The sequence below is a fragment of the Bufo bufo genome, chromosome 3, assembly GCF_905171765.1.
Source record: "Bufo bufo chromosome 3, aBufBuf1.1, whole genome shotgun sequence".
NCBI classification, from domain to species: domain Eukaryota; kingdom Metazoa; phylum Chordata; class Amphibia; order Anura; family Bufonidae; genus Bufo; species Bufo bufo.
In genome coordinates, this window is record NC_053391.1 from 415437994 (window position 1) to 415450405 (window position 12412).

The window sequence follows — 12412 nt, forward strand, 5'->3', positions numbered from 1 at the left end:
AGCCCCAATGAATATGGCCCAGTTCTCTAAGTCACCACTACCCCTCCCCCACACAACACATTTTGCTGTACTTGCTATACAGCAGCACATACCTGTCACATCTAGAGCCTCCCAGGTGATGTCTCCTCTGATGTACTGTAGATCTTCTCTGTCATCATCTTCTCCATTTGGTCCGGACAACTTCTTTCAGTCGTGCCTTGTCTCTGCAGAATGTGACACACAGACATCTTAGCTTCCCACTTTTCTATCATCATCCCTCAACCTGGAGCCCCCACAGTGTTATCCTGCTGCTCACTGTGCTCCCCAATACCCCCAAATACTATCCTGAAGAAATATGAGTGCCCCCCATAGTAATAGTTCTCCTCCAAGTCCCACCAATAGTAATTCCTTTCCAGAATGCCCCCATTAGCAATACTGCCCCCTACAGTGCCCCCAACAGTGATAATGCTCCCCAAGATTTTCCCTATTAGTAGAAGAGCTCTCCAGTATTAATAATACCCTCACAGAGACCCCAATAAAATTAAACCCCCCTATTCATCCCCAGTGGTAATGAAGCTCTCTACAGACCCCTCAGTAGTAATAAGGCCCCCATAGTGCTCTTAGTAGAAATAAGGCAGATCTATAAGTCCCTCCTATAGAGCCCCCAGTAGTGATAAGAATACCTATAATGTCCCCTGGATTTGCAGTACCTCCTGTAGTTATATTCCTCTCTCCACCATACAGTCCCATGTAAATAACATCACATCATCTCTCCTGCCCTCTCCAAAATACAGTCCTATGCAAAGAACATCACTACCCTCCCTTCAGCCCCTCCAACATACAGTCCCATGTAAATAACACTATTTCCCTCCCTCCGCTATAGAGTCCCATGTAAATAACATCACACCATCTCCCCAGCCCCCTCTAATTTACAGTCCTATGTAAATAACACCCCTCTCTATCTACAGCCTCCTCCAAAATACAGCCCCATGTAAATAACATCACCTCATCCCCAGCTGCCTTCAACATACAGTCCCAAGTAAATAATATCACCTCCTCCTCAGCCGCCTCCAACATGCAATCCCATGTAAACATCACCCCCTCAACATTCAGTCCCATGTAAAAAACATCATTTCCCCCGCACCAGACACCTTCAACATACAGTCCCGTATAAATAACATCGCCTCCTCAACATTCAGTCACATGTAAATAACATCACTCCCTCCCTCAGACCCCTGTAACATTCAGTCCCATGTAAATAACGTAACTCCCTCCCCCAGCTCCCTCTGTCATACAGTCCAAAGTAAATAACATCTCTCCCTCCCACAGCCGCCATCAACATACAGTCCTATGTAAATAACATCCCACCCTCCCCCAGCACCCTGCAACATACAGTCCCATGTAAATACCATCACTTCCTCCTACAACCACCATCAACATACAGTCCCATGTAAATAACATGACCCCCTCCCCAGCCACCTCCAACACACAGTCCCATGTAAATAACATCTCTCCCTTCAGCCCTAACATACAGTTCCAGTTAAATAACCATAACTCCCAGCATTGCTCTGCCTCTCCCTTCACTAACCTCTCCTCCTGTAGCAGACATTACCACAGCTTCTTCCCCCAAGACATCTCCTCTTTACTGCCGTCCTCCCCTGCACTGATCACACAATGGTAACATCATGGCAGGTCCTTCTCAACTACTGCCTGTTTTACTGGTCACATGACCTGTGTTGCCACCACAGGTCCTTCAGATCTTCCACTCCATTAGATCCAATTGTATTGCCGTCCTGAGGACGGCAATACAGTTGTATCTAGCTGGCAGGCAGGACATTTGGGGCCTGGGACCAAACATCAGGGGCCCAGGCCCCAAATGTTTTGACCTAGCATAGCCCCAGCTGAGCATCTATTTACTGTTATGTATTCAGCATTTATTCATCTTGATGTACTCAGCATTTTTTTATTATTCTTATGTACTTAGTATTTATTATTTTCGGTATTAATAGTAGGCAATTGAATAGACCCGCTTCAGGGCACCTTATCTAGGTTTGCTTCTATAATCCCTTTTCAGGGCCATCCAAAGGCTTTTAGGAGGTTCCTGAATACGGGATCGCCCCTATCGGGGCGGATATTCCGTTCTATTGGCAGGGCTATATAGTATAGGGTGAGAATCAGGGAAAGGTCCCACCTTTACCACCGCTACCTTGCCTAAAGTACTGCCCTATCCCCTGTTGTGGAACATTTATCAGTATATCTATTTATTTATATTTGTTTTGATTTATTATTTCTTTTGGTATTTTTTGCTTTGGGTAATTTTAGTATTTAGAATAAAGGCTACGTTTTAGATTAGGGTGGTATTCTCTGAATAGTTTAATTAGATTCATACTACCTAAGCATATTTACCCTCTGATGGGTTACTGTCTTAGCTGTGACACCCCTCAATCCAGTGGACAGTTTGAGCATATTAATCAAGTCCTGGTCAACTATCTGTGATACCTCACTTCTGTGAGTCACAAAAACTGGGCTGCTTTGCTCCCCTGCACAGAATTTTCCTACAACAACCATTCTAGTGAGTCTACCAGTAAGACCACTTTCTTGATAGTGTATGATCGTCAATTGTGAGTTCCTCTTCTGTAACACCCCAGAGTGGTGTTACCACTCCTGCATCCTCCTACTGTCTTTATTGGGCTAATACAATATCATCTATGTATTCTGTTCTAGGTTCACCACAATGTGCATCTATAATATTGTTATGTAACTGTTAGAAATGTAATTTACCTGGTTCACCAGCAGGTAACAGCAAACACGGCAGAGCTATAGTTAGATAGAATGGAACTCACCATTCCATTCCCCCCCTTTGGTCAGAAATGGAGCAGTCCTGCTTGCTACCAGAAGGAAGTGGGGCAGTTCTGGTTTGTGCTGGTTGAGATTCAATGTTGGAGATGCCAGAATTCTAACCTATTCCTTGGCTGAAGATAAGTCAGACTAAAAGTGAAGTGCAGGGTAAAGAAGAAGCCAAGTTATCCAGTCAGCTTGTCAGTACAGAAGAGTGAGAGAAGGATATAGTAGAGTTGAGTTTGCCTGCCAGTTTAATACTAAAGCCTGCTGGAACAAAGACAAAGCCTGAAAACTGTTTGAAGAAACGTTTATTCAAAGTAAAGCTGCCATTGAACTTCATATCAAGATCTGGACTCAAGTTGTTCTTTTCATCCCTTAATTATTCGCCCTATTATTTGCTTCGGAGCCAAAGCCTGGGGTCCAGCAGTATCCATGTAGGAGCACTGTGACACATAAAGAGACATTTAGGCAGCACTACACCACTCGGCATTCCTACTACACCTGGGACCCGATATAGAGGCCCTGGGGTGAGGCGCCCTTTGCACTTCCATTACCTGTGTCCTCCAGAGTTCCATCATTTGAGTCTATTGTCAGAAATTATGTCCAGATGTGAGAAGATACTAAAACATCCCTTCTTCTGCTCATATGAATAATGTCTTGTTCTAGCACCAGCAGATGGGTGAGGTCAGGAGATGGGTGTGGTCTCCCTGTGAAAGAACTCCGGCCAATCAGGGCCGGAGCTCGCACGTCAGTTGCGCTGACATCACTGGTCATGTGATGCCAGGTGCATCATGTGACCAGAAAGCGCAGCCTATTCAAAACAGGCAGCCTGCTGGCCACAGGTTGCCTGTGAATGATGTTGTTTGCTACAGCTGCCTCACTAGCCTTAGATTATCTTAACTGCCTTTTATATACCTGACCCTTGGATTTGACACCGACTTTGACCTTACTTGACCCTCTTCTGGACTTGACATGCTCTCTTGGTTTTGACACCTAGATCTACCTGGTTTCTATCTTCTAGTTCTGATTTAGTACTGATTTGATTTTCCTGGTATTGACCTTCGGCTTGGTACATTTCTGGATATTAACTTCTGTTGTCTGTGTATTCAGACACTAGTCGTTTGTCATTTTGCCTCCTTTGTTGCCTTCTCGATTCAGACTACTTAGGAAGAGATTGATGAACAGTTATTGGGCCGCCCTTTAGGACGGATCATGGTAATAGGTAGGGATAGTCCTTAGGAAGGAGTTCAGAACTCACTGTTCCTTATCATGACAGACTCACAGTCCATACTAAAACTTGTACCCTTGCATTTTTATTATGGATCAGATGCAGGGGTTAACCCAGTTGGTACAGGATTCAGCACCAGGAGAACATTCAGGGTGCACCAGTAGCAACTGTTTTGCTACAGATCATGGAACCCCAAGTCAGGCCACCTGACTGCTTTTCCAGAGATAGGAAACAGTTTTTGGCATTTAAAGGGGTTCTCCGGGAATTAAGAAAATGAAAATACTTAAATATTACTTAATTATAAATATACTACTAAATACCTTTCATTAGTTATAATGGCTCGTTTTGTCTGGGGAGCAATCATTAGGAAAAATAAAATGACCGCCATCCTACTAGTCCAAACAAAACCTGTCCTAATTACACAGGAGGACAAGTTAAAGAGCTGCGCCATCTTCCACTCTTACTTGTCAGGGATTATGATCCTGAATACAGTTTCTTCAAGTGAATCTCAGTAGGAATGGAGTTTATGAGGAGACATGAAGTACAGAGAGGATAGTGGGGATGTAGATAATTAGCAGCAGCTCTTGTATGCAGTCTCCGTTACCACAGTCTGTCCTGTCTGTCCTCTCTGTAATTCTTGTCTCCTCATAAACTCAATTTCTACAGAGATTCAGCTGACGACCTTATAATCTGTATTCAGGATCATAATCCCTGACAAGTAGAGATGTCGCGAACATAAAATTTTCCGTTCGCAAACGGCGAACGGGAATTTCCGCAATTGTTCGCGAACGGGCGAACCGGACGAACTGCCATAGACTTCAATAGGCAGGCAAATTTTAAAACCCACAGGGACTCTTTCTGGCCACAATAGGGTTGGAAAAGTTGTTTCAAGGGGACTAACACCTGGACTGTGGCATGCCGGAGGGGGATCCATGGCAAAACTCCCATGGAAAATTACGTAGTTGACGCAGAGTCAGGTTTTAATCCATAAAGGGCATAAATCACCTAACAATCCTAAATATTTTTGAACAACGTGGTTTAAAACATCCAGTGTGTGTATACGATCAGGTATTATGTTATATCGATCAGGTAGTGTAAGTGTTACGCCGCTTCACAGACATTGACAGACCAAACCTTTTAATGCACCACAAACAACCGCAAACAGTCCATTTGCCCAACCGCAAACTCCCCATTTGCACAAGGTTGGATACCAAGCTAGCCATGTCCCGTTGATGTCATTGAAGGTTTCTTCCTCCACCCAGCCACGTACAACACCAAGGGTCCCCGAAAGGTGAATTGAATTGATTTTTCGAACGGGGAGATGGTTAAAAAAATGCTGGCTCCCTCCCCTTTGTTTGAATCCACGGTCACTGCGTCTGTGCCGTGCAATTTACTGTCACACCCGATATGAGTGGTATTTTCTGTAGTACTATTCTCATCAGTTTAATCCCTGTTACGTCCCCAATCTGGGGTCCATTTATTAAATGGATTTTTCGAACGGGGAGATGGTTAAAAAAAACGCTGGCTCCCTCCCCTTTGTTTGAATCCACGCCACGTTCACTGCGTCTGCGCCGTGCAATTTACTGTCACACCCGATATGAGTTGTATTTTCTGTAGTTCTCTCTTCTCATCAGTTTAATCCCTGTTACGTCCCCAATCTGGGGTCCATTTATTAAATTGATTTTTCAAACGGGGAGATGGTTAAAAAAACGATGGCTCCCTCCCCTTTGTTTGAATCCACGCCACGGTCACTGTGTCTGCACCGTGCAATTTAGTGTCACACCCGATTTGAGTGGTATTTTCTGTAGTACTCTCTTCTCATCAGTTTAAATAGAATTTATTTTTATCTGCGAGGTATTTGTGAGTGAGTGACACCCTGTAACGGTATGAGTGGAGGCCTAGCCACTAGCCAGTGGCCACAATACAGTCTGCGTGGGCCTGACACACACGGGCTTGCAAATGTGATTATATCACAGAAAAAGATTAAATAGATTTTTTTTTTATCTGAAAGGTATTTGAGTGAGTAACACCCTGTAACGGTATGAGTGGAGGCCTAGCCAGTGACCACAAAACAGTCTGTGTGGGCCTGACACACACTGGCTTGCAACTGTGATTATATCACAAAAAAAGATTAAATAGAATTTTTTTTTTATCTGCGAGGTATTTGTGAGTGAGTGACACCCTGTAACGGTATGAGTGGAGGCCTAGACACTAGCCAGTGGCCACAATACAGTCTGTGTGGGCCTGACACACACTGGCTTGCAAATGTGATTATATCACAGAAAAATATTAAATATAATTTTTTTTATCTGAAAGGTATTTGAGTGAGTGACACCCTGTAATGGTATGAGTGGAGGCCTAGCCAGTGGCCACAATACAGTCTGTGTGGGCCTGACACACACTGGCTTTCAACTATGATTATATCACAAAAAAAGATTAAATAGAATTTTTTTTTATCTGCGAGGTATTTGTGAGTGAGTGACACCCAGTAATGGGAGGAGTGGAGGCCTAGCCAGTGGCCACAATACAGTCTGTGTGGGCCTGACACACACTGGCTTGCAACTGTGATTATATCACAGAAAAAGATTAAATAGAATTTGTTTTTATCTGCAAGGTATTTGTGAGTGAGTGACACCCTGTAACGGTATGAGTGGAGGCCTAGCCAGTGGCCACAATACAGTCTGTGTGGGCCTGACACACACGGGCTTGCAAATGTGATTATATCACAGAAAAAGATTAAATATAATTTTTTTTTATCTGCGAGGTATTTTCTGTCACACCCTGTATGAATGGTGTGCACACAGTACTGTCTGTGACTGAGCCTGCAGCCTCTCACACACGGGCAGGCAACTGCAATATATATATATATATATATATATATAAAAATAAAAAAAAGCAGACTGATGTACCAGCCCTGAAAAGGGCTTTTTGGGGTGCTGTCAGGACGCTGTCCTTACAGCAAATGAGTCTGTGGACACAGAACCCTGCCCTAGCTAACGCTTTCCCTATTGAATCAGCAGCAGCAGCAGCAGCAGCAGCAGCACTGTCCTTCCTCTCACTGAGAATGCAGCTTCTGAATGAATCTAAAATGGATGCTGTCCAGGAGGTGGGAGGGTCTGGGAGGGAGGGTCTGCTGCTGATTGGCTGGAATGTGTCTGCTGACTGTGAGGTACAGGGTCAAAGTTTACTCAATGATGATGTATAGGGGGCGGACCGAACATCGCATATGTTCGCCCGCCGCGGCGAACGCGAACAAGCTATGTTCGCCGGGAACTATTCGCCGGCGAACTATTCGGGACATCTCTACTGACAAGTAGAGCAGAGAGGAGGATGAAGCAGCTCTTTACCTCAGTGTTATGAAGTAACTTGTCCTGCTGTGTGATTAGGGCAGGTTTTGTGTCTGCTAATAGGACAGCTGCCATTTTATTTCTCCTAATGATTGCTCCCTAGACAAAATGAACCATCATAGCTAATGAGAGCTCTTTTGTGTGAGGCATCATTCACATCAGGCAATGCTTCTTGTGAAAAGCAAACCCAGAACTGGTGTGTAATTTTTATAGGGCAGGGCAGCTTTAACCAACACCTCCAATCTCATCTCATTGATTGGACTCCAGTTGGCTGACACCTCACTCCAATTAGCTCTTGGAGATGTCATTAGTCTAGGGGTTCACATACTTTTTCCACTTGTACTGTGAATGTTTACATGGTGTGTTCAATAAAAACATGGTAACATTTAATTCTTTGTGTGTTATTAGTTTAAACAGACTGTGATTGTCTATTGTTGTGACTTAGATGAAGATCCGATCACATTTTATGACCAATTTGTGCAGAAATCCATATAATTTCTAAGGGTTCACATACTTTTTCTTGCAACTGTATTTATACTAAAGTAATATTTAAGTATTTTACTTTTCTTAATTCCCGGAGAACCCCTTTAAGGAAGGATGTAAATTGTATTTCTGTTTACAGTCCCTGACTCTCAGTGACAGAAAATGGGAATAATTATTTTTTTGCTACAAGGGGATCCTCAGGATTACCTAAATTGGCATCTGTTGGCGCCTTGGGTATGTTGTATGATGAACCTGATAGAGGGGCTTTTGCGGAAACACAGTTAGTATTTGTTTGGCAGAGTTGTAGACCAGTAGATGAATACTGTGCGGATTTCTGCAAATGATGTGTAGCGTAGCTTCAAGGTGGAATGACCTGGCTTTCAGGTGTCAGTTTCGTCAGGCAGTTTCTGACTCAATTACCCTTCACCGGACTCTGTGGATGAAATAATGACTCTGACAGTACACCTGGACAGACGACTCAGCAAAAGATGCAGGGAGCTGTTTTCCAACTCAGAATCATGGATGCTGTCTTACATTTAGAACTGGCGCTGGATGTGCTGAAGTTATGGTGAGGCCTGAGGTCAGTGCAGGGCTTTATTAAGGCCCTAAGCCCTTTATTAGGGCTATATCATGTGCATATGCTGTATACCCACTGAGACTACCGACCAACATATTTTACTTTCTCCTATTTATATACATTTTTAATATATTTGTTATAACATATAATATAAAAATTTTATGTTTTCTTTATTTATGTAATTATGAATATTTTGTGCATCGATAGCACTCAATAGACCCCCATTACACTGCTTCAAGTGAATAATATTTGTCTGGCTCATTAGTGTCCTGCTCACATCATACGATTGTCTATACAGATACAGTGGGGTGCGAAAGTTTGAGCAACCTTGTTAATCGTCATGATTTTCCTGTATAAATCGTTGGTTGTTACGATAAAAAATGTCAGTTAAATATATCATATAGGAGACACACACAGTGATATTTGAGAAGTGAAATGAAGTTTATTGGATTTACAGAAAGTGTGCTATAATTGTTTAAACAAAATTAGGCAGGTGCATAAATTTGGGCACCACAAAAAAAGAAATGAAATCAATATTTAGTAGATCCTCGTTTTGCAGAAATTACAGCCTCTAAACGCTTCCTGTAGGTTCCAATGAGAGTCTGGATTCTGGTTGAAGGTATTTTGGACCATTCCTCTATACAAAACATCTTTAGTTCATTCAGGTTTGATGGCTTCCGAGCATGGACAGCTCTCTTTAAGTCACACCAGAGATTTTCAATTATATTTAGGTCTGGAGACTGAGATGGCCATTCCAGAACGTTGTACTTGTTCCTCTGCATAAATGCCTTAGTGGATTTTGAGCAGTGTTTAGGGTCGTTGTCTTGTGGAAAGCTCCAGCCCCGGCGCAGCTTAAGCTTTGTCACTGATTCCTGGACATTGGTTTCCAGAATCTGCTGATACTGAGTGGAATCCATGCGTCCCTCAACTTTGACAAGATTCCCAGTCCCTGCACTGGGCACACAGCCCCACAGCATGATGGAACCACCACCATATTTTACTGTAGGTAGCAGGTGTTTTTCTTGGAATGCTGTGTTCTTTTTCCTCCATGCATAACGCCCCTTGTTATGGCGAAATAACTCAATTTTAGTTTCATCAGTCCACAGCACCTTATTCCAAAATGAAGCTGGCTTGTCCAAATGTGCTTTAGCCCACCTCAAGCGGCACTTTTTGTGCTGTGGGCGGAGAAAAGGCTTCCTCTGCATCACTCTCGCATACAGCATCTCCTTGTGTAAAGTGCGCCGAATGGTTGAATGATGCACAGTGACTCCATCTGCAGCAAGATGATGTTGTAGGTCTTTGGTGCTGGTCTGTGGGTTGACTCTGACTGTTCTCACCATTCGTCGCTTCTGTCTATCCCAGATTTTTCTTGGTCTGCACTTCGAGCCTTAACTTGAACTGAGCCTGTGGTCTTCCATTTCCTCAATATGTTCCTAACTGTGGAAACAGACAGCTGAAATCTCTGAGACAGCTTTATGTATCCTTCCCCTAAACCATGATGGTGAAGAATCTTTGTCTTCAGGTCATTTGAGAGTTGTTTTGAGACCCCCATGTTGCTACTCTTCAGAGAAAATTAAAAGAGGCGGGAAACTTACAATTGACCCCCTTAAATACTCTTTCGCACAATTGGATTCACCTGTGTATGTAGGTCAGGGGTCACTGAGCTTACCAAGCCAATTTGAGTTCCAATAATTTGTTCTAAAGGTTTTGGAATCAATAAAATGACAACAGTGCCCACATTTATGCACCTGCCTAATTTTGTCTAAACAATTATAGCACACTTTCTGTAAATCCAATAAACTTCATTTCACTTCTCAAATATCACTGTGTGTGTCTCCTATATGATATATTTAACTGAAATTTTTTTATCGTAACAATCAACGATTTATACAGGAAAATCATGACGAGATGTGTTGTTTTTCGCAATAAAAAGAATCCATTGATTACATGACAGTTGATGTGGTCCTTCTGTGCTTGGTGGTCCACAATTCTCAACTCTACTTATCTCCTTGGAAGACTAGACACCTGTCCTTGAAGCTCGTGTGACTGCGGCTGCATCCCATACAACTTTTACGATCCTGATAAGCATACATCAGAGTTATGCCTAATCGAAGACAACCTACACAGGTAAGCCTCCAATTTATGGGGGACTGATGATACATGGTCCTGATGTACTCACCCTATGGTGCGCTGCTTATTTGTGTTATGACCCTAACAGATACTTCCTGCCTTCCGTTTGAAATCTGTTCAAGTGACACAGTGGATCCACAACCGCTTTGTAGAAGGAGTTCATGGTTGACTCAATGACTAAAAGGTGCCTGGGTTCTATGACTGAAAAACAAGCTCAAATCATGACCCCTCCACCACCGTGCTTGACAGCTGAGGTGTTTGATAGATGAGGTGTTTGGTTTTCAACAAATGTGGAGCTGTGCATTATGGTCAAAAGTCTCCACTTTCCAAAGAACATTGAGGGATATTTATCAAGACTGGCGTTCTCATATGCCAGTCTTGATCCTAGTGTGCTGGGATTAAGTGACAGATGCCTTTTGATAAATCAGTCGCATCTCTTGCAGTCTGTGCGCCAAAAGTTTTCCCTTTTATCGCTACCTTACAAAAGTGTTGTAAAGCTTAAAAAGTCACAAATTATGGAGCAAACATGGCATGCACCATAATTTGTGACTTTTTTTATGTCACAATAGTGACATAAAACAATAAATAAATGTCCCCTATTGTTCCAGATGTTTTTTTTTCACATGCAAATTTGCAAACTTAGCGCCTTCCCAACAGCCCCATGTAAAAAAAATATCAAACAGAAGGCACCCACTGCTAATGCCTGCGACCAGTCGTAATGCCGGTTGTGGACATTTAACACTTCAGATGCTGTGGTCAAACCTGCTTTGGTTCCCCTCGGTGGAGGTTGGGAGAGCTGTAGCTTGTTAACAGCAGCCCCTGTGTGACAGGAGGCTGCTGCACAATAATTTCTATGGAGCACCTGCTAATGCTTTGGAGTCTATGAGAATAGCAATTTAATGATTGCTTGTTATAGTTCCCTATGGGAACTATAAAAAGTGTAAAAAAAAAATGTTTTTAGAAATTAAAAGTATAAAAAAATATAAAAATTCAAATCACCCCTCTTTCCCCTAAAAAAAACAAAAAAAACATAAAAAATAAAAAAAATGCACATCATGGGTACCGACGTGTGCAAAAACACTAGTACAAGTAAAATATAAAAAATATTTATCCCATACAGAAAAGAGTGAAACGGGAAAAAAAGTCTAAATGGCTGATTCACCGTTTTTTTGGTTGCTTCTCCTCCCACAAAACATTAGATAAAAAATTATCAAAAAGTCAAGCACACCCCAAAATAGTTTCACTGAAAAGTACAGATTGGCCTGCAAAAAATGAACCGTCAAACAGATACATACACATAACTACAAAAATAAATTATGGGTCAGGATATGGTGACAAAAAATAAATAAAAAATGTTTTAGTTTTTTTTTCAGCACAAAAACACAAGAAAAAATATACATATATAGTATTGCCAGAATCATACTGAGCTATAGAATGAAAGTAACTGGTCAGTTTTACTGCATAGGGAACGACGTAAAAACAAAACCCAAAAAACTGTTGCAGGATTGCATTTGTTTTCTGATTTCATCCCAATTTTTTTCCCGCTTCCCACCACATTGTATGCAACCATAAATAATGATATTATAAAGAGCATCTTGTCCCTCAAAAAGAATCTCATCCCTCATACAGCTATGATAATGAAAAAAATTAAAGATGTATGGCTTTGGGAGGGCTGGGAGTAAAAAATGAAAATGAAAAAAAATGGAAAATCACCCAGTCTTGAAAGGGTTAATGTGTGCTGCCATGTTCTTTTTAGAAAGAAGAGGATTTCTCTTGGCAACCCTTCCGAATAAGCCATACTTGTTCAGTCTTTTTTTATTTGTACTG